General features: G+C 47.8%; 28 non-coding genes across 28 annotated transcripts; all 28 read left to right on the top strand.

The window, feature by feature from the left end:
• Positions 1-58: 58 nt before the first annotated feature.
• Trnat-agu lies at positions 59-130 on the top strand. The gene has a single exon. It is a non-coding gene; the product is annotated as a tRNA-Thr (tRNA).
• Positions 131-625: 495 nt separating this feature from the next.
• Trnar-ucg lies at positions 626-698 on the top strand. The gene has a single exon. It is a non-coding gene; the product is annotated as a tRNA-Arg (tRNA).
• Positions 699-1151: 453 nt separating this feature from the next.
• Positions 1152-1224, top strand: Trnak-cuu. The gene has a single exon. It is a non-coding gene; the product is annotated as a tRNA-Lys (tRNA).
• Positions 1225-1562: 338 nt separating this feature from the next.
• On the top strand, positions 1563-1634 carry Trnat-agu. Its single transcript has one exon. It is a non-coding gene; the product is annotated as a tRNA-Thr (tRNA).
• Positions 1635-2128: 494 nt separating this feature from the next.
• Trnar-ucg lies at positions 2129-2201 on the top strand. The gene has a single exon. It is a non-coding gene; the product is annotated as a tRNA-Arg (tRNA).
• Positions 2202-2654: 453 nt separating this feature from the next.
• On the top strand, positions 2655-2727 carry Trnak-cuu. The gene has a single exon. It is a non-coding gene; the product is annotated as a tRNA-Lys (tRNA).
• A 338-nt stretch (positions 2728-3065) lies between these two features.
• Trnat-agu lies at positions 3066-3137 on the top strand. Its single transcript has one exon. It is a non-coding gene; the product is annotated as a tRNA-Thr (tRNA).
• Positions 3138-3631: 494 nt separating this feature from the next.
• Positions 3632-3704, top strand: Trnar-ucg. The gene has a single exon. It is a non-coding gene; the product is annotated as a tRNA-Arg (tRNA).
• Positions 3705-4157: 453 nt separating this feature from the next.
• Trnak-cuu lies at positions 4158-4230 on the top strand. The gene has a single exon. It is a non-coding gene; the product is annotated as a tRNA-Lys (tRNA).
• Positions 4231-4568: 338 nt separating this feature from the next.
• Positions 4569-4640, top strand: Trnat-agu. The gene has a single exon. It is a non-coding gene; the product is annotated as a tRNA-Thr (tRNA).
• A 495-nt stretch (positions 4641-5135) lies between these two features.
• Trnar-ucg lies at positions 5136-5208 on the top strand. Its single transcript has one exon. It is a non-coding gene; the product is annotated as a tRNA-Arg (tRNA).
• Positions 5209-5661: 453 nt separating this feature from the next.
• Positions 5662-5734, top strand: Trnak-cuu. The gene has a single exon. It is a non-coding gene; the product is annotated as a tRNA-Lys (tRNA).
• Positions 5735-6072: 338 nt separating this feature from the next.
• Trnat-agu lies at positions 6073-6144 on the top strand. Its single transcript has one exon. It is a non-coding gene; the product is annotated as a tRNA-Thr (tRNA).
• Positions 6145-6638: 494 nt separating this feature from the next.
• On the top strand, positions 6639-6711 carry Trnar-ucg. Its single transcript has one exon. It is a non-coding gene; the product is annotated as a tRNA-Arg (tRNA).
• A 453-nt stretch (positions 6712-7164) lies between these two features.
• On the top strand, positions 7165-7237 carry Trnak-cuu. Its single transcript has one exon. It is a non-coding gene; the product is annotated as a tRNA-Lys (tRNA).
• Positions 7238-7575: 338 nt separating this feature from the next.
• On the top strand, positions 7576-7647 carry Trnat-agu. Its single transcript has one exon. It is a non-coding gene; the product is annotated as a tRNA-Thr (tRNA).
• A 495-nt stretch (positions 7648-8142) lies between these two features.
• On the top strand, positions 8143-8215 carry Trnar-ucg. Its single transcript has one exon. It is a non-coding gene; the product is annotated as a tRNA-Arg (tRNA).
• A 453-nt stretch (positions 8216-8668) lies between these two features.
• Positions 8669-8741, top strand: Trnak-cuu. Its single transcript has one exon. It is a non-coding gene; the product is annotated as a tRNA-Lys (tRNA).
• Positions 8742-9079: 338 nt separating this feature from the next.
• Trnat-agu lies at positions 9080-9151 on the top strand. Its single transcript has one exon. It is a non-coding gene; the product is annotated as a tRNA-Thr (tRNA).
• Positions 9152-9645: 494 nt separating this feature from the next.
• Positions 9646-9718, top strand: Trnar-ucg. The gene has a single exon. It is a non-coding gene; the product is annotated as a tRNA-Arg (tRNA).
• Positions 9719-10171: 453 nt separating this feature from the next.
• Trnak-cuu lies at positions 10172-10244 on the top strand. Its single transcript has one exon. It is a non-coding gene; the product is annotated as a tRNA-Lys (tRNA).
• Positions 10245-10582: 338 nt separating this feature from the next.
• On the top strand, positions 10583-10654 carry Trnat-agu. The gene has a single exon. It is a non-coding gene; the product is annotated as a tRNA-Thr (tRNA).
• Positions 10655-11149: 495 nt separating this feature from the next.
• On the top strand, positions 11150-11222 carry Trnar-ucg. Its single transcript has one exon. It is a non-coding gene; the product is annotated as a tRNA-Arg (tRNA).
• Positions 11223-11675: 453 nt separating this feature from the next.
• Positions 11676-11748, top strand: Trnak-cuu. The gene has a single exon. It is a non-coding gene; the product is annotated as a tRNA-Lys (tRNA).
• A 338-nt stretch (positions 11749-12086) lies between these two features.
• On the top strand, positions 12087-12158 carry Trnat-agu. Its single transcript has one exon. It is a non-coding gene; the product is annotated as a tRNA-Thr (tRNA).
• Positions 12159-12653: 495 nt separating this feature from the next.
• Positions 12654-12726, top strand: Trnar-ucg. Its single transcript has one exon. It is a non-coding gene; the product is annotated as a tRNA-Arg (tRNA).
• A 453-nt stretch (positions 12727-13179) lies between these two features.
• On the top strand, positions 13180-13252 carry Trnak-cuu. The gene has a single exon. It is a non-coding gene; the product is annotated as a tRNA-Lys (tRNA).
• A 7295-nt stretch (positions 13253-20547) lies between these two features.
• On the top strand, positions 20548-20620 carry Trnar-ucg. The gene has a single exon. It is a non-coding gene; the product is annotated as a tRNA-Arg (tRNA).
• The last annotated feature ends 299 nt before the right edge of the window (positions 20621-20919 follow it).

The raw sequence follows: 20919 nt of genomic DNA, 5'->3' as shown, positions 1-20919 counted from the left end.
AAGCCTGATGATCCAGACGAGCGTAAGCACGAAGTACGCAAAACTACCGCTAGGCCGCGCCTCTTTAGCTCAGTGGCAGAGCACTGGTCTAGTAAACCAGGGGTCGTGAGTTCGATCCTCACAGGAGGCAAACGAATTTTCGAAATCAGTTGCGCGTCGTGGCCGTATAGCAAGCAGTATCTGGAACGACGAACAATTAGCAACAGGTGTTTTATTTAGAATTACTCTCAGATGTGATTGAGGCGAATGTCGCAGATAAAGCATTTTGCAAAGCGGTACAGCGTAGGGTGGGAGGCGGCAGTCTGAATTATATTTTTTACATGTGTTTTTCAAATATCACAGAGCCTCTCGCGAGCGTCGTCGTCGTCGACGCCGCCGCTTCTGCAGAAGTAGGAAATCGCCATCGTAGCAAATGCGGCGAGGGACGCCCTGCCTTCGATTTCGAATGCACAAAGTGTGTGGTCTTGGTTCCCAATCTCTACTTGGTCGGTCTCGTAAAGGCTTGAATGTAACGAATGCGGTGGGAAGCAGCAAGAGGCAGCGGCTGTGTAGAACGAAAACACAATTCCTCAGCGGTATGAGCGTTTCGAGATGACACGAATGTAAGGAATACTTGGCGGCCAGTGACCGTGTGGCCTAATGGATAAGGCGTCGGACTTCGGATCCGAAGATTGCAGGTTCGAATCCTGTCACGGTCGTGTTTTTCCAATTCTGCAAAAGAAACACACCGTTTTAGTGTAGCTATTGAGCAGTACGAAATCGTCTGAATGTTGCTGTTGTCCACTTCCTGCTTGGAGATGCACTTGAGCGTGATACACACACAGCCAGAACGGTGTTATCTAGCGAAATGGTCGGCTGAGTGCCGTCACCGCGAGTTTTGGCTGGCATTTGCGCATCTAAGACAGCGTCGGAAAGTAACCCGTTCGGCTTCTGAGTCAAATCAAATATGTGTGTTAATTTTGACACCACTAGCGCTGCAGGTTTTTTACGCAGTTCCTGTACCTCTCAGAAATGATTATGAAATAAAACTGAAGTACGTGACGTGTGTGACGCTAGGAAAACATTAGGCAGCATGGAGAGATTCTGTATGGGACCACCCCACCCAAACGAGAACTGTGTGTCGTGCGACCCGACACGTAGTCACCGACGCAGCCCGGCTAGCTCAGTCGGTAGAGCATGAGACTCTTAATCTCAGGGTCGTGGGTTCGAGCCCCACGCTGGGCGGAACGTAATTTTGTTCCGCTGCAGATGTAAATTACCGTTTTTCTGATCAATGTGACGTAATGGAAATAGCAACTTAAAACTTTGCCTACGTCTCCATCAGTCGCAAGGAAAGTGTATCTGAAGGTGAAGGTGATTTCGTAGACATGTGTCAAAGACATGTTCTGAAATGTAAGTGGTGTTGGTTGGAGAGCACATCGGTTACGTGTGAGATGTGTAGCCAAGCAGTAATGGTGCGCCATAGCTGCAAATATTAGTCGGTAATATGAAGTGTTGTCAGCTTAAGCCTGATGATCCAGACGAGCGTAAGCACGAAGTACGCAAAACTACCGCTAGGCCGCGCCTCTTTAGCTCAGTGGCAGAGCACTGGTCTAGTAAACCAGGGGTCGTGAGTTCGATCCTCACAGGAGGCAAACGAATTTTCGAAATCAGTTGCGCGTCGTGGCCGTATAGCAAGCAGTATCTGGAACGACGAACAATTAGCAACAGGTGTTTTATTTAGAATTACTCTCAGATGTGATTGAGGCGAATGTCGCAGATAAAGCATTTTGCAAAGCGGTACAGCGTAGGGTGGGAGGCGGCAGTCTGAATTATATTTTTTACATGTGTTTTTCAAATATCACAGAGCCTCTCGCGAGCGTCGTCGTCGTCGACGCCGCCGCTTCTGCAGAAGTAGGAAATCGCCATCGTAGCAAATGCGGCGAGGGACGCCCTGCCTTCGATTTCGAATGCACAAAGTGTGTGGTCTTGGTTCCCAATCTCTACTTGGTCGGTCTCGTAAAGGCTTGAATGTAACGAATGGGTGGGAAGCAGCAAGAGGCAGCGGCTGTGTAGAACGAAAACACAATTCCTCAGCGGTATGAGCGTTTCGAGATGACACGAATGTAAGGAATACTTGGCGGCCAGTGACCGTGTGGCCTAATGGATAAGGCGTCGGACTTCGGATCCGAAGATTGCAGGTTCGAATCCTGTCACGGTCGTGTTTTTCCAATTCTGCAAAAGAAACACACCGTTTTAGTGTAGCTATTGAGCAGTACGAAATCGTCTGAATGTTGCTGTTGTCCACTTCCTGCTTGGAGATGCACTTGAGCGTGATACACACACAGCCAGAACGGTGTTATCTAGCGAAATGGTCGGCTGAGTGCCGTCACCGCGAGTTTTGGCTGGCATTTGCGCATCTAAGACAGCGTCGGAAAGTAACCCGTTCGGCTTCTGAGTCAAATCAAATATGTGTGTTAATTTTGACACCACTAGCGCTGCAGGTTTTTTACGCAGTTCCTGTACCTCTCAGAAATGATTATGAAATAAAACTGAAGTACGTGACGTGTGTGACGCTAGGAAAACATTAGGCAGCATGGAGAGATTCTGTATGGGACCACCCCACCCAAACGAGAACTGTGTGTCGTGCGACCCGACACGTAGTCACCGACGCAGCCCGGCTAGCTCAGTCGGTAGAGCATGAGACTCTTAATCTCAGGGTCGTGGGTTCGAGCCCCACGCTGGGCGGAACGTAATTTTGTTCCGCTGCAGATGTAAATTACCGTTTTTCTGATCAATGTGACGTAATGGAAATAGCAACTTAAAACTTTGCCTACGTCTCCATCAGTCGCAAGGAAAGTGTATCTGAAGGTGAAGGTGATTTCGTAGACATGTGTCAAAGACATGTTCTGAAATGTAAGTGGTGTTGGTTGGAGAGCACATCGGTTACGTGTGAGATGTGTAGCCAAGCAGTAATGGTGCGCCATAGCTGCAAATATTAGTCGGTAATATGAAGTGTTGTCAGCTTAAGCCTGATGATCCAGACGAGCGTAAGCACGAAGTACGCAAAACTACCGCTAGGCCGCGCCTCTTTAGCTCAGTGGCAGAGCACTGGTCTAGTAAACCAGGGGTCGTGAGTTCGATCCTCACAGGAGGCAAACGAATTTTCGAAATCAGTTGCGCGTCGTGGCCGTATAGCAAGCAGTATCTGGAACGACGAACAATTAGCAACAGGTGTTTTATTTAGAATTACTCTCAGATGTGATTGAGGCGAATGTCGCAGATAAAGCATTTTGCAAAGCGGTACAGCGTAGGGTGGGAGGCGGCAGTCTGAATTATATTTTTTACATGTGTTTTTCAAATATCACAGAGCCTCTCGCGAGCGTCGTCGTCGTCGACGCCGCCGCTTCTGCAGAAGTAGGAAATCGCCATCGTAGCAAATGCGGCGAGGGACGCCCTGCCTTCGATTTCGAATGCACAAAGTGTGTGGTCTTGGTTCCCAATCTCTACTTGGTCGGTCTCGTAAAGGCTTGAATGTAACGAATGGGTGGGAAGCAGCAAGAGGCAGCGGCTGTGTAGAACGAAAACACAATTCCTCAGCGGTATGAGCGTTTCGAGATGACACGAATGTAAGGAATACTTGGCGGCCAGTGACCGTGTGGCCTAATGGATAAGGCGTCGGACTTCGGATCCGAAGATTGCAGGTTCGAATCCTGTCACGGTCGTGTTTTTCCAATTCTGCAAAAGAAACACACCGTTTTAGTGTAGCTATTGAGCAGTACGAAATCGTCTGAATGTTGCTGTTGTCCACTTCCTGCTTGGAGATGCACTTGAGCGTGATACACACACAGCCAGAACGGTGTTATCTAGCGAAATGGTCGGCTGAGTGCCGTCACCGCGAGTTTTGGCTGGCATTTGCGCATCTAAGACAGCGTCGGAAAGTAACCCGTTCGGCTTCTGAGTCAAATCAAATATGTGTGTTAATTTTGACACCACTAGCGCTGCAGGTTTTTTATGCAGTTCCTGTACCTCTCAGAAATGATTATGAAATAAAACTGAAGTACGTGACGTGTGTGACGCTAGGAAAACATTAGGCAGCATGGAGAGATTCTGTATGGGACCACCCCACCCAAACGAGAACTGTGTGTCGTGCGACCCGACACGTAGTCACCGACGCAGCCCGGCTAGCTCAGTCGGTAGAGCATGAGACTCTTAATCTCAGGGTCGTGGGTTCGAGCCCCACGCTGGGCGGAACGTAATTTTGTTCCGCTGCAGATGTAAATTACCGTTTTTCTGATCAATGTGACGTAATGGAAATAGCACCTTAAAACTTTGCCTACGTCTCCATCAGTCGCAAGGAAAGTGTATCTGAAGGTGAAGGTGATTTCGTAGACATGTGTCAAAGACATGTTCTGAAATGTAAGTGGTGTTGGTTGGAGAGCACATCGGTTACGTGTGAGATGTGTAGCCAAGCAGTAATGGTGCGCCATAGCTGCAAATATTAGTCGGTAATATGAAGTGTTGTCAGCTTAAGCCTGATGATCCAGACGAGCGTAAGCACGAAGTACGCAAAACTACCGCTAGGCCGCGCCTCTTTAGCTCAGTGGCAGAGCACTGGTCTAGTAAACCAGGGGTCGTGAGTTCGATCCTCACAGGAGGCAAACGAATTTTCGAAATCAGTTGCGCGTCGTGGCCGTATAGCAAGCAGTATCTGGAACGACGAACAATTAGCAACAGGTGTTTTATTTAGAATTACTCTCAGATGTGATTGAGGCGAATGTCGCAGATAAAGCATTTTGCAAAGCGGTACAGCGTAGGGTGGGAGGCGGCAGTCTGAATTATATTTTTTACATGTGTTTTTCAAATATCACAGAGCCTCTCGCGAGCGTCGTCGTCGTCGACGCCGCCGCTTCTGCAGAAGTAGGAAATCGCCATCGTAGCAAATGCGGCGAGGGACGCCCTGCCTTCGATTTCGAATGCACAAAGTGTGTGGTCTTGGTTCCCAATCTCTACTTGGTCGGTCTCGTAAAGGCTTGAATGTAACGAATGCGGTGGGAAGCAGCAAGAGGCAGCGGCTGTGTAGAACGAAAACACAATTCCTCAGCGGTATGAGCGTTTCGAGATGACACGAATGTAAGGAATACTTGGCGGCCAGTGACCGTGTGGCCTAATGGATAAGGCGTCGGACTTCGGATCCGAAGATTGCAGGTTCGAATCCTGTCACGGTCGTGTTTTTCCAATTCTGCAAAAGAAACACACCGTTTTAGTGTAGCTATTGAGCAGTACGAAATCGTCTGAATGTTGCTGTTGTCCACTTCCTGCTTGGAGATGCACTTGAGCGAGATACACACACAGCCAGAACGGTGTTATCTAGCGAAATGGTCGGCTGAGTGCCGTCACCGCGAGTTTTGGCTGGCATTTGCGCATCTAAGACAGCGTCGGAAAGTAACCCGTTCGGCTTCTGAGTCAAATCAAATATGTGTGTTAATTTTGACACCACTAGCGCTGCAGGTTTTTTACGCAGTTCCTGTACCTCTCAGAAATGATTATGAAATAAAACTGAAGTACGTGACGTGTGTGACGCTAGGAAAACATTAGGCAGCATGGAGAGATTCTGTATGGGACCACCCCACCCAAACGAGAACTGTGTGTCGTGCGACCCGACACGTAGTCACCGACGCAGCCCGGCTAGCTCAGTCGGTAGAGCATGAGACTCTTAATCTCAGGGTCGTGGGTTCGAGCCCCACGCTGGGCGGAACGTAATTTTGTTCCGCTGCAGATGTAAATTACCGTTTTTCTGATCAATGTGACGTAATGGAAATAGCAACTTAAAACTTTGCCTACGTCTCCATCAGTCGCAAGGAAAGTGTATCTGAAGGTGAAGGTGATTTCGTAGACATGTGTCAAAGACATGTTCTGAAATGTAAGTGGTGTTGGTTGGAGAGCACATCGGTTACGTGTGAGATGTGTAGCCAAGCAGTAATGGTGCGCCATAGCTGCAAATATTAGTCGGTAATATGAAGTGTTGTCAGCTTAAGCCTGATGATCCAGACGAGCGTAAGCACGAAGTACGCAAAACTACCGCTAGGCCGCGCCTCTTTAGCTCAGTGGCAGAGCACTGGTCTAGTAAACCAGGGGTCGTGAGTTCGATCCTCACAGGAGGCAAACGAATTTTCGAAATCAGTTGCGCGTCGTGGCCGTATAGCAAGCAGTATCTGGAACGACGAACAATTAGCAACAGGTGTTTTATTTAGAATTACTCTCAGATGTGATTGAGGCGAATGTCGCAGATAAAGCATTTTGCAAAGCGGTACAGCGTAGGGTGGGAGGCGGCAGTCTGAATTATATTTTTTACATGTGTTTTTCAAATATCACAGAGCCTCTCGCGAGCGTCGTCGTCGTCGACGCCGCCGCTTCTGCAGAAGTAGGAAATCGCCATCGTAGCAAATGCGGCGAGGGACGCCCTGCCTTCGATTTCGAATGCACAAAGTGTGTGGTCTTGGTTCCCAATCTCTACTTGGTCGGTCTCGTAAAGGCTTGAATGTAACGAATGGGTGGGAAGCAGCAAGAGGCAGCGGCTGTGTAGAACGAAAACACAATTCCTCAGCGGTATGAGCGTTTCGAGATGACACGAATGTAAGGAATACTTGGCGGCCAGTGACCGTGTGGCCTAATGGATAAGGCGTCGGACTTCGGATCCGAAGATTGCAGGTTCGAATCCTGTCACGGTCGTGTTTTTCCAATTCTGCAAAAGAAACACACCGTTTTAGTGTAGCTATTGAGCAGTACGAAATCGTCTGAATGTTGCTGTTGTCCACTTCCTGCTTGGAGATGCACTTGAGCGTGATACACACACAGCCAGAACGGTGTTATCTAGCGAAATGGTCGGCTGAGTGCCGTCACCGCGAGTTTTGGCTGGCATTTGCGCATCTAAGACAGCGTCGGAAAGTAACCCGTTCGGCTTCTGAGTCAAATCAAATATGTGTGTTAATTTTGACACCACTAGCGCTGCAGGTTTTTTATGCAGTTCCTGTACCTCTCAGAAATGATTATGAAATAAAACTGAAGTACGTGACGTGTGTGACGCTAGGAAAACATTAGGCAGCATGGAGAGATTCTGTATGGGACCACCCCACCCAAACGAGAACTGTGTGTCGTGCGACCCGACACGTAGTCACCGACGCAGCCCGGCTAGCTCAGTCGGTAGAGCATGAGACTCTTAATCTCAGGGTCGTGGGTTCGAGCCCCACGCTGGGCGGAACGTAATTTTGTTCCGCTGCAGATGTAAATTACCGTTTTTCTGATCAATGTGACGTAATGGAAATAGCAACTTAAAACTTTGCCTACGTCTCCATCAGTCGCAAGGAAAGTGTATCTGAAGGTGAAGGTGATTTCGTAGACATGTGTCAAAGACATGTTCTGAAATGTAAGTGGTGTTGGTTGGAGAGCACATCGGTTACGTGTGAGATGTGTAGCCAAGCAGTAATGGTGCGCCATAGCTGCAAATATTAGTCGGTAATATGAAGTGTTGTCAGCTTAAGCCTGATGATCCAGACGAGCGTAAGCACGAAGTACGCAAAACTACCGCTAGGCCGCGCCTCTTTAGCTCAGTGGCAGAGCACTGGTCTAGTAAACCAGGGGTCGTGAGTTCGATCCTCACAGGAGGCAAACGAATTTTCGAAATCAGTTGCGCGTCGTGGCCGTATAGCAAGCAGTATCTGGAACGACGAACAATTAGCAACAGGTGTTTTATTTAGAATTACTCTCAGATGTGATTGAGGCGAATGTCGCAGATAAAGCATTTTGCAAAGCGGTACAGCGTAGGGTGGGAGGCGGCAGTCTGAATTATATTTTTTACATGTGTTTTTCAAATATCACAGAGCCTCTCGCGAGCGTCGTCGTCGTCGACGCCGCCGCTTCTGCAGAAGTAGGAAATCGCCATCGTAGCAAATGCGGCGAGGGACGCCCTGCCTTCGATTTCGAATGCACAAAGTGTGTGGTCTTGGTTCCCAATCTCTACTTGGTCGGTCTCGTAAAGGCTTGAATGTAACGAATGCGGTGGGAAGCAGCAAGAGGCAGCGGCTGTGTAGAACGAAAACACAATTCCTCAGCGGTATGAGCGTTTCGAGATGACACGAATGTAAGGAATACTTGGCGGCCAGTGACCGTGTGGCCTAATGGATAAGGCGTCGGACTTCGGATCCGAAGATTGCAGGTTCGAATCCTGTCACGGTCGTGTTTTTCCAATTCTGCAAAAGAAACACACCGTTTTAGTGTAGCTATTGAGCAGTACGAAATCGTCTGAATGTTGCTGTTGTCCACTTCCTGCTTGGAGATGCACTTGAGCGTGATACACACACAGCCAGAACGGTGTTATCTAGCGAAATGGTCGGCTGAGTGCCGTCACCGCGAGTTTTGGCTGGCATTTGCGCATCTAAGACAGCGTCGGAAAGTAACCCGTTCGGCTTCTGAGTCAAATCAAATATGTGTGTTAATTTTGACACCACTAGCGCTGCAGGTTTTTTACGCAGTTCCTGTACCTCTCAGAAATGATTATGAAATAAAACTGAAGTACGTGACGTGTGTGACGCTAGGAAAACATTAGGCAGCATGGAGAGATTCTGTATGGGACCACCCCACCCAAACGAGAACTGTGTGTCGTGCGACCCGACACGTAGTCACCGACGCAGCCCGGCTAGCTCAGTCGGTAGAGCATGAGACTCTTAATCTCAGGGTCGTGGGTTCGAGCCCCACGCTGGGCGGAACGTAATTTTGTTCCGCTGCAGATGTAAATTACCGTTTTTCTGATCAATGTGACGTAATGGAAATAGCAACTTAAAACTTTGCCTACGTCTCCATCAGTCGCAAGGAAAGTGTATCTGAAGGTGAAGGTGATTTCGTAGACATGTGTCAAAGACATGTTCTGAAATGTAAGTGGTGTTGGTTGGAGAGCACATCGGTTACGTGTGAGATGTGTAGCCAAGCAGTAATGGTGCGCCATAGCTGCAAATATTAGTCGGTAATATGAAGTGTTGTCAGCTTAAGCCTGATGATCCAGACGAGCGTAAGCACGAAGTACGCAAAACTACCGCTAGGCCGCGCCTCTTTAGCTCAGTGGCAGAGCACTGGTCTAGTAAACCAGGGGTCGTGAGTTCGATCCTCACAGGAGGCAAACGAATTTTCGAAATCAGTTGCGCGTCGTGGCCGTATAGCAAGCAGTATCTGGAACGACGAACAATTAGCAACAGGTGTTTTATTTAGAATTACTCTCAGGTGTGATTGAGGCGAATGTCGCAGATAAAGCATTTTGCAAAGCGGTACAGCGTAGGGTGGGAGGCGGCAGTCTGAATTATATTTTTTACATGTGTTTTTCAAATATCACAGAGCCTCTCGCGAGCGTCGTCGTCGTCGACGCCGCCGCTTCTGCAGAAGTAGGAAATCGCCATCGTAGCAAATGCGGCGAGGGACGCCCTGCCTTCGATTTCGAATGCACAAAGTGTGTGGTCTTGGTTCCCAATCTCTACTTGGTCGGTCTCGTAAAGGCTTGAATGTAACGAATGGGTGGGAAGCAGCAAGAGGCAGCGGCTGTGTAGAACGAAAACACAATTCCTCAGCGGTATGAGCGTTTCGAGATGACACGAATGTAAGGAATACTTGGCGGCCAGTGACCGTGTGGCCTAATGGATAAGGCGTCGGACTTCGGATCCGAAGATTGCAGGTTCGAATCCTGTCACGGTCGTGTTTTTCCAATTCTGCAAAAGAAACACACCGTTTTAGTGTAGCTATTGAGCAGTACGAAATCGTCTGAATGTTGCTGTTGTCCACTTCCTGCTTGGAGATGCACTTGAGCGTGATACACACACAGCCAGAACGGTGTTATCTAGCGAAATGGTCGGCTGAGTGCCGTCACCGCGAGTTTTGGCTGGCATTTGCGCATCTAAGACAGCGTCGGAAAGTAACCCGTTCGGCTTCTGAGTCAAATCAAATATGTGTGTTAATTTTGACACCACTAGCGCTGCAGGTTTTTTATGCAGTTCCTGTACCTCTCAGAAATGATTATGAAATAAAACTGAAGTACGTGACGTGTGTGACGCTAGGAAAACATTAGGCAGCATGGAGAGATTCTGTATGGGACCACCCCACCCAAACGAGAACTGTGTGTCGTGCGACCCGACACGTAGTCACCGACGCAGCCCGGCTAGCTCAGTCGGTAGAGCATGAGACTCTTAATCTCAGGGTCGTGGGTTCGAGCCCCACGCTGGGCGGAACGTAATTTTGTTCCGCTGCAGATGTAAATTACCGTTTTTCTGATCAATGTGACGTAATGGAAATAGCACCTTAAAACTTTGCCTACGTCTCCATCAGTCGCAAGGAAAGTGTATCTGAAGGTGAAGGTGATTTCGTAGACATGTGTCAAAGACATGTTCTGAAATGTAAGTGGTGTTGGTTGGAGAGCACATCGGTTACGTGTGAGATGTGTAGCCAAGCAGTAATGGTGCGCCATAGCTGCAAATATTAGTCGGTAATATGAAGTGTTGTCAGCTTAAGCCTGATGATCCAGACGAGCGTAAGCACGAAGTACGCAAAACTACCGCTAGGCCGCGCCTCTTTAGCTCAGTGGCAGAGCACTGGTCTAGTAAACCAGGGGTCGTGAGTTCGATCCTCACAGGAGGCAAACGAATTTTCGAAATCAGTTGCGCGTCGTGGCCGTATAGCAAGCAGTATCTGGAACGACGAACAATTAGCAACAGGTGTTTTATTTAGAATTACTCTCAGATGTGATTGAGGCGAATGTCGCAGATAAAGCATTTTGCAAAGCGGTACAGCGTAGGGTGGGAGGCGGCAGTCTGAATTATATTTTTTACATGTGTTTTTCAAATATCACAGAGCCTCTCGCGAGCGTCGTCGTCGTCGACGCCGCCGCTTCTGCAGAAGTAGGAAATCGCCATCGTAGCAAATGCGGCGAGGGACGCCCTGCCTTCGATTTCGAATGCACAAAGTGTGTGGTCTTGGTTCCCAATCTCTACTTGGTCGGTCTCGTAAAGGCTTGAATGTAACGAATGCGGTGGGAAGCAGCAAGAGGCAGCGGCTGTGTAGAACGAAAACACAATTCCTCAGCGGTATGAGCGTTTCGAGATGACACGAATGTAAGGAATACTTGGCGGCCAGTGACCGTGTGGCCTAATGGATAAGGCGTCGGACTTCGGATCCGAAGATTGCAGGTTCGAATCCTGTCACGGTCGTGTTTTTCCAATTCTGCAAAAGAAACACACCGTTTTAGTGTAGCTATTGAGCAGTACGAAATCGTCTGAATGTTGCTGTTGTCCACTTCCTGCTTGGAGATGCACTTGAGCGTGATACACACACAGCCAGAACGGTGTTATCTAGCGAAATGGTCGGCTGAGTGCCGTCACCGCGAGTTTTGGCTGGCATTTGCGCATCTAAGACAGCGTCGGAAAGTAACCCGTTCGGCTTCTGAGTCAAATCAAATATGTGTGTTAATTTTGACACCACTAGCGCTGCAGGTTTTTTATGCAGTTCCTGTACCTCTCAGAAATGATTATGAAATAAAACTGAAGTACGTGACGTGTGTGACGCTAGGAAAACATTAGGCAGCATGGAGAGATTCTGTATGGGACCACCCCACCCAAACGAGAACTGTGTGTCGTGCGACCCGACACGTAGTCACCGACGCAGCCCGGCTAGCTCAGTCGGTAGAGCATGAGACTCTTAATCTCAGGGTCGTGGGTTCGAGCCCCACGCTGGGCGGAACGTAATTTTGTTCCGCTGCAGATGTAAATTACCGTTTTTCTGATCAATGTGACGTAATGGAAATAGCACCTTAAAACTTTGCCTACGTCTCCATCAGTCGCAAGGAAAGTGTATCTGAAGGTGAAGGTGATTTCGTAGACATGTGTCAAAGACATGTTCTGAAATGTAAGTGGTGTTGGTTGGAGAGCACATCGGTTACGTGTGAGATGTGTAGCCAAGCAGTAATGGTGCGCCATAGCTGCAAATATTAGTCGGTAATATGAAGTGTTGTCAGCTTAAGCCTGATGATCCAGACGAGCGTAAGCACGAAGTACGCAAAACTACCGCTAGGCCGCGCCTCTTTAGCTCAGTGGCAGAGCACTGGTCTAGTAAACCAGGGGTCGTGAGTTCGATCCTCACAGGAGGCAAACGAATTTTCGAAATCAGTTGCGCGTCGTGGCCGTATAGCAAGCAGTATCTGGAACGACGAACAATTAGCAACAGGTGTTTTATTTAGAATTACTCTCAGATGTGATTGAGGCGAATGTCGCAGATAAAGCATTTTGCAAAGCGGTACAGCGTAGGGTGGGAGGCGGCAGTCTGAATTATATTTTTTACATGTGTTTTTCAAATATCACAGAGCCTCTCGCGAGCGTCGTCGTCGTCGACGCCGCCGCTTCTGCAGAAGTAGGAAATCGCCATCGTAGCAAATGCGGCGAGGGACGCCCTGCCTTCGATTTCGAATGCACAAAGTGTGTGGTCTTGGTTCCCAATCTCTACTTGGTCGGTCTCGTAAAGGCTTGAATGTAACGAATGCGGTGGGAAGCAGCAAGAGGCAGCGGCTGTGTAGAACGAAAACACAATTCCTCAGCGGTATGAGCGTTTCGAGATGACACGAATGTAAGGAATACTTGGCGGCCAGTGACCGTGTGGCCTAATGGATAAGGCGTCGGACTTCGGATCCGAAGATTGCAGGTTCGAATCCTGTCACGGTCGTGTTTTTCCAATTCTGCAAAAGAAACACACCGTTTTAGTGTAGCTATTGAGCAGTACGAAATCGTCTGAATGTTGCTGTTGTCCACTTCCTGCTTGGAGATGCACTTGAGCGTGATACACACACAGCCAGAACGGTGTTATCTAGCGAAATGGTCGGCTGAGTGCCGTCACCGCGAGTTTTGGCTGGCATTTGCGCATCTAAGACAGCGTCGGAAAGTAACCCGTTCGGCTTCTGAGTCAAATCAAATATGTGTGTTAATTTTGACACCACTAGCGCTGCAGGTTTTTTACGCAGTTCCTGTACCTCTCAGAAATGATTATGAAATAAAACTGAAGTACGTGACGTGTGTGACGCTAGGAAAACATTAGGCAGCATGGAGAGATTCTGTATGGGACCACCCCACCCAAACGAGAACTGTGTGTCGTGCGACCCGACACGTAGTCACCGACGCAGCCCGGCTAGCTCAGTCGGTAGAGCATGAGACTCTTAATCTCAGGGTCGTGGGTTCGAGCCCCACGCTGGGCGGAACGTAATTTTGTTCCGCTGCAGATGTAAATTACCGTTTTTCTGATCAATGTGACGTAATGGAAATAGCACCTTAAAACTTTGCCTACGTCTCCATCAGTCGCAAGGAAAGTGTATCTGAAGGTGAAGGTGATTTCGTAGACATGTGTCAAAGACATGTTCTGAAATGTAAGTGGTGTTGGTTGGAGAGCACATCGGTTACGTGTGAGATGTGTAGCCAAGCAGTAATGGTGCGCCATAGCTGCAAATATTAGTCGGTAATATGAAGTGTTGTCAGCTTAAGCCTGATGATCCAGACGAGCGTAAGCACGAAGTACGCAAAACTACCGCTAGGCCGCGCCTCTTTAGCTCAGTTAGAGTCGGCCCTCGGCGGCCGTGGTGAGCGGACGTGTGGTGCTTACGTCGCCGCTGCTGCTGGCTGTTGTGGTGAGTGCCGCCTTTGCTGTACACAGTGACGTGTTATTGTTTGGACTATGTGTAGGATTCCAACATGAGTCACTTAACACGACGGGATACTTTGAAGTTTGTGTTTGATTCAAACTATGCAAGACCAAAATCGTTTGAATTAGAATCGTGGATTGAGGAAGCTTTGAAACGATCCTTTGATGACATTCTTGGAGTCCATTTATCGATAGTTAGCAGCACTGCCTATATAAAGTTTAAATCTGCCGAAATCTGTGAACAAATCATTGACTCTTGTAGTGGTCGTTTGAAGTTTAAGCATTGTGATGGGAATGTTGGAGAGGTTCTCGTGTCTCATGCAGGGTTTGGTGTCCGCACCGTTCGAATATTCGAACTACCGTTTGAAGTACCCGCGGAACACATCAACGCTGCTTTGGACAGCTATGGTAAGGTCATTAGCAATGTTGCCGAAAAGTGGTTGTCTTTCAAAGTCCCTGTTTTGAACGGTGTTCGTCAGGTCAAGATAGAGTTGAAGAGACACATCCCGTCATATCTCACTATTTGTGGATACAGGGCGATCGTTATGTACGACGGTCAACCTAGAACTTGTGCAGGTTGTGGTGCCACTGATCACGTTCGCGCTCAGTGTATGCAGCGACGAGTGACGCAATTACCACCTGGCGAAAGGACGGCAACTAACAGGATGTCGACACTGCCTCTCACATATGTAGCGGCAGTCCGCTCGACCACGGCCGCGGCGGTGCCACCTGACGTGGTCACAGATCCCAGGGCTTCGGACACTGATCTAGATACGCCCATGGACACTTCCAGTCTGGCCGGCATCGCTGTTCCTACTACAGAAGTACCGGTGGCCAGTAGCATCCCGGCGGTTCCGTCTTTAGACAGCCACCAAGAGGTTGCTCCCTCCCAGGAAGCTCACACTGGTCGCCACGTTAACAGCAATATGGATCCCATTTCAGTTCCGAATGCACTTCCTCCTGCACAGGACTCCACTTCTTCCTCGTCGGCTGCAGAACTTCAAAGAGTCGAAACTTCTCCCAAGAAACACAAGAAAAGGAGGATCGCCCACAAAGATGCCGCCCACACCGCACCACCTTTGCGCGAAAAAGGGGCGCAAATTGCCCGTTCCTTGCCTGACGTCTCTCTTGACGACCCCACTGAACAGCCGCTGCATGAGACCCCACAGGTCTCGGACGTCTCCGTGCCCCACCCCGATGGTGACGGCCAGGTCGCTGCGAACGAGGAACAGCACCCTCGTGAGGACCTCAGGGATACCCCCGAACATCAATCTCAACATGATCAGGGCTCAATTGGCGAGGTGGCCGCTGTTCATGTGGTCAATTGGGCAGATGACACTGACGATGTAATAATGGACCAGAGCCTGTCTGTGGTAGGGCCATCTCCAGGAAATTTACCCGCATTACCGGTCGGCGACTTAAGTACGACACGACCTGCCTCAAAACACCCGACGGGGGACGATGATTACCTATCTGATACCTACTAAAGGTTATAATTTTCTGTGCTTCTGCATATCTACTTTGCTTTTTTCTCTTTCTGCCAACATTTAGCAGTTCATGCAATCCTACCAGGATTATAAGTTAGCTACAATTAACGTTAATAGAATTACTTCTGTACAGAAGCTCTCTAGCTTTCGTGATTATTTATACAGCTGCGATGCTGATATTGTGCTGTTGCAGGAGGTCGATGATAAATTTCAGCCTGACATTCCTGGCTACCAATTACTCAAAAACACCACCCCAGACAGTTCTTCAGGTACCGCTCTATTAACCAAAGTGGGCGTGGCCGTCTCCGACGTTGAACGACTCGAAAATGGCAGGGGTATAGCGTGCCTTATCAACGGCATTAGATTTGTTAATGTATATGCCCCTTCCGGGAATCAGAATAGAACGAGACGAGCTCAGTTCTTTGCCACTGACTTATTATATCTTTTGCGCCGCAGCCGGGAGGACGTGGTTATCGGAGGCGATTTTAATTGTGTTTTGAAGCCAAAGGACCAATGGCCGAACTTTAATGGATGTGCTACTCTCGGCGAAACAGTACGTCAATTAGAGCTGGAGGATACGTGGGAAATAACACACGGGGAACAACGGTGCTTCACGTACCATACTGCACAAATGGCCAGCCGCCTCGACAGGATCTACGTGGGGAAAAACCTGCGAGAGCGGGTATCTTCCTCGGAAACCTGGCCCCTGTATTTTTCCGACCATTTAGCTTACCATTGTATCATTCGTATGGCGCGCCAGCAAACTTTCCGTGGTCGGACAGGATGGAAACTTAACGTCAGTATTCTCAGGGAACAGGAGTTACGAGACCGTCTACAAGAAGCCTGGGAGATTTGTTTACGTCGACGACCAACATTCCCATCGGTAACGCAGTGGTGGTGCCGTTGTGCAAAACCTAGGCTTATTCGTTGTTTGAAGGCGTATAGTTCTGACAGGAGCCGGATGCAGAAAGAGACTTTTGAATTTTATTTTCGCTGTCTCCGTGACTTGTATTCTGAAGCACATGTCACGCAGGAACAATTTCTTCAGATTAAACGGATCAAATCAAAGTTGACGCTCCTCAAACGCAGGCAAATGGAAGGCGTTAAAATCCGTTCGCGAGATAGCGCCGGCACTTCTGACGAACAACCATCCGCCTTCCACCTAGGGACAGAGAAACGCCGCGCACGACAAAAATTGATTACCCGCTTACGAACTGAAGACGGTACCTTTGTGACGACCCAGGCTGAAATTAAGGAGTCTCTAACGGCCTACTACGAGCGACTATACAGAGCACAACCAGCCGATGATGCGGCAATCGCGGCGATGCATGTATATCTTCCGACAACGCTCGATGAGGACGACAGGCAATTGTTGATCAGTGATGTCACCGCGGTGGAGGTTCGGGAGGCACTGAGCAGGGCTCAGGCCAACAAATCGCCCGGCATTGATGGTCTGCCGATTGAATTTTATAAGCAGTTCTGGGACCTCCTCGAACATTGTTTTGTTTGCATCTGCAATGAACTGCGCGCCGGCCAACAGTTACCAGATGGTTTCAATGACAGCCTGATCGTTTTGGTCCCAAAAGAATACCCCCATCAGGATATTGCCAAATTCCGCCCTATCTCCCTGTTGAACTCTGACTACAAGATTGTGGCCCGCGTCATAGCAGGTAGACTTAAACATGTCCTTGCAAAAATTATACATCACAGCCAGGCAGCAGCGGTCCCGGGCCGCACGATCTTTAAATGTCTTGCCGATTACAGGGAGCTCGTTTCGTTTACTGCAATCACACGCCCGGAAGCAGCAATCTTGGCTTTAGATCAATGTCAGGCCTTTGATCGGATCCTGCATCGCTACCTCTTCCACACCATGAACCACTTAGGATTTGGTGACGGCTTTACTGCAATGGTCAGCAACATGTACACCTCGGCCACTTCTCAGATCATCGTCAATGGTCAATTCACCCGGCGGATTCCGATTCAGCGGTCAATCAGACAAGGCTGTCCCATGTCCATGTGTCTCTTCGTGATCGCAATTGAGCCACTTGTAAGGATGCTGAATTGTAACCTTCAAGGTTTAAACCTGTATTCCAGCACCCTCAAATGCATTGCGTACGCCGACGATGTGGGTGTCATTGTGCGTTCGGAACAAGACCTCACGGCCGTTAGGAATAGTATCACCGATTACGAGCGAGCCTCCGGTTCTCAGCTAAACTATGGAAAGACTTGCCTCCTGCCTATAGGCAGTGGATTTCGCACAGACGCCCCTTTGCCGTACAGAAGATGTGCGACTCTCAAACTTCTTGGTATCAAGATGAGCAGTTGCCCCCTACGAACAACGGTAGACAATTGGAAACATCTTTTGGCTGTGTCTCGGGGCTGCTTACAGTATCATAAAGGCAGAGAACAGGACTTATTGCAGAGAGTTCATTTCGTTAATACCATGATTCTCTCGAAAATTTGGTATGTCGGGCAAATACTTCCTGTGGTCGACAGTGTTGCGAGGAAAATTATGTCGGCAGTAGGTTGGTACATCTGGAGGGGTGACATCTTCAAGGTGGGCATCAATGTCATCACTCTCCCACCAGACAAAGGCGGCCTCGGCCTGACGGATGTTCAAACCAAATGTAAGGCACTCTTGATCCGGCGTACACTGCAGCTCTGCCACGAATATCCTGACAGTGCGCTGAGTATGGCCATACGCACATTTCAGCCTCAGACTATGCACATCCCCATCAACCTTCGGGAAACGCATTTCAAAGCAAACAACATTAGGATGTTTCTTTTAGAAAGTAGTTATCTCCAAATGAAATCGAGAGTCCCGCTACGTGACCTTACCACTGCCAACCTCTACCGGCTACTGAACGACACAGGCAGGGTCAACCGCATGGAACTGAAGTATCCCTCTAAAGACTGGGCTCTAATCTGGAAGACTATACATAACAAAGTGCTAGATACCGGTATTCGATCACTGTGGTATAAAGTTGTTAATGAAACTCTACCCACAGCCGAAAAACTCCATAGAATACATTTGTCAGCTACTGACAAATGTAGGGAGTGCGGCCTTGTCGACACTTTGCAACACAGATGTGTTTGTGGTGCGAACAGTCTTATTTGGGAATGGTGTAGAATGACCATGGCTTTGATCTGCCGCACGGCACGACGGCACATCTCTCTTACGTCCGTGCTCCAACCCGACGACGCGTACTACCCCACAACCAAGGCAAACACCTGGACGTGGTTGGCTGGACACACCCTATGTTACTTGCTTGGCGCCCAGGAGGGGCGTTCATACCTGGACTACAGATTATACCTCGCCACACAGGCACAACTGCTAATGCAGGATGTCAAACATAGGCAAAAGTTTGCAAATTATATCTTAGCGCTCCAAATCACGACCCTGTAAACGAATTCAGTAAGGTTTCTTCCACGGCCACGTATATATCCACCTTCTCAAATATAAATGAAAATCTCAATAAATAAATTACAAATAAAAAAAAAAAAAAAACAAATATGTCCAACGACAACAATGAAACAACGAAAAAGAAGAAAAGGAACAAAGTCGACACTCATGGTGTCTGCAGTAGTCACTGATTGGGAATGTTCATGCTTGGTGTTTTAAATGTCTGTTTAACCTAGCCCTTCGTCTCCGTTAATTCAGCAGGAATTTGATTTACATTCTCCCAACATGGATGGTGAAGCTGACCATTCGTTTGGACGTGGTGTCCACTGGGTTTTTCGTTTATGTTTTATGTTTGCAAACTTACATGGAAGATGTATCCGTTTCACTCAACTGCGAACATTACTTGCTTCTTTATTTCTTTGACGTCGACGAGGGAAGATGAAACAGGATTTATTTCTTCATTTTTTTTTTTTTTTTTCTTTCCTTCTTCTTCAACTCATTCCGCGGCAACATGGATTTCATCATTTCTCTTTTCCACATTCGTATGCAGAGCGCAGTTTTTGGCGCCTGAGTCGTTCGGAGCTAAGAGAAGGCGACTTGGGAAACCACACAGCAAAAATGGAATATATCAGACTAGTCCAAGCCATCGCTTGGGGAAGCCAAAGGCATAACAAACTTTCGAGAAGACGAGCTTTGAATGACGTCGGCACCCTGCAACTCCGCATGCAGTAAAATCAAATAAACAATATTAACAGAAACAAACATAAAAACAAAAAGAACAAACAAAAAAAAAAAAAAAACAACAAAAAAACAACAAAAATAAAACAAAAACAACAATCAAAAAAAAAATAAAAAAAATTAAAACAAAAAAAAATTTTTCAATATCACTTCAAACACAAAGGAATCAAAATATAACAACTATGAATTTCAGAATATCCACAGTGAAATAGCATCAAAAGAGTATAGCATCGAAGCTCGCCGAAGAAGGCAAAAAAGGTGAGCGAATGGATGGGCTGTATGGGGAGATGGAAGGCCCAACATTAAAAAAAAAAAAATAAAAAAATAAAAAAAAAAAAAAATAAATAAAAAAAAAAAATAGAAAAAAAAACAAAAAATAAAAGAAAAAAAATAAAAAAAAAGTTGGTAGAGCGGTGGACTGTAGGGAAGATTCACAGTTATCCATAGGTCGCTGGTTCAAATCCGGCCCAGAGGACTGTTTTTCTAATCTCCGGAGCAAAGAGGCTCCAGAGCATGCCCACTCGGTCAGAACCTCCCTATGTTTTAAACCTATTTTAAAGGAAATTCATTTGCTCAGCTTCTAGTAGCTAGTTGATAATCATGGGATTCTTAGCCTTCGTAGGATAATGAAAAAAAAAAAAAAAAAAATAAAAAAAAAAAAAAAAAAAAAAAAAAGTGGCAGAGCACTGGTCTAGTAAACCAGGGGTCGTGAGTTCGATCCTCACAGGAGGCAAACGAATTTTCGAAATCAGTTGCGCGTCGTGGCCGTATAGCAAGCAGTATCTGGAACGACGAACAATTAGCAACAGGTGTTTTATTTAGAATTACTCTCAGATGTGATTGAGGCGAATGTCGCAGATAAAGCATTTTGCAAAGCGGTACAGCGTAGGGTGGGAGGCGGCAGTCTGAATTATATTTTTTACATGTGTTTTTCAAATATCACAGAGCCTCTCGCGAGCGTCGTCGTCGTCGACGCCGCCGCTTCTGCAGAAGTAGGAAATCGCCATCGTAGCAAATGCGGCGAGGGACGCCCTGCCTTCGATTTCGAATGCACAAAGTGTGTGGTCTTGGTTCCCAATCTCTACTTGGTCGGTCTCGTAAAGGCTTGAATGTAACGAATGGGTGGGAAGCAGCAAGAGGCAGCGGCTGTGTAGAACGAAAACACAATTCCTCAGCGGTATGAGCGTTTCGAGATGACACGAATGTAAGGAATACTTGGCGGCCAGTGACCGTGTGGCCTAATGGATAAGGCGTCGGACTTCGGATCCGAAGATTGCAGGTTCGAATCCTGTCACGGTCGTGTTTTTCCAATTCTGCAAAAGAAACACACCGTTTTAGTGTAGCTATTGAGCAGTACGAAATCGTCTGAATGTTGCTGTTGTCCACTTCCTGCTTGGAGATGCACTTGAGCGTGATACACACACAGCCAGAACGGTGTTATCTAGCGAAATGGTCGGCTGAGTGCCGTCACCGCGAGTTTTGGCTGGCATTTGCGCATCTAAGACAGCGTCGGAAAGTAACCCGTTCGGCTTCTGAGTCAAATCAAATATGTGTGTTAATTTTGACACCACTAGCGCTGCAGGTTTTTTATGCAGTTCC

The sequence above is a fragment of the Schistocerca americana genome, unplaced genomic scaffold, assembly GCF_021461395.2.
Source record: "Schistocerca americana isolate TAMUIC-IGC-003095 unplaced genomic scaffold, iqSchAmer2.1 HiC_scaffold_165, whole genome shotgun sequence".
NCBI lineage: Eukaryota > Metazoa > Arthropoda > Insecta > Orthoptera > Acrididae > Schistocerca > Schistocerca americana.
The sequence above is the reverse complement of the archived record's forward strand: the minus strand, read 5'-3'. Positions and strand labels throughout refer to the sequence as shown.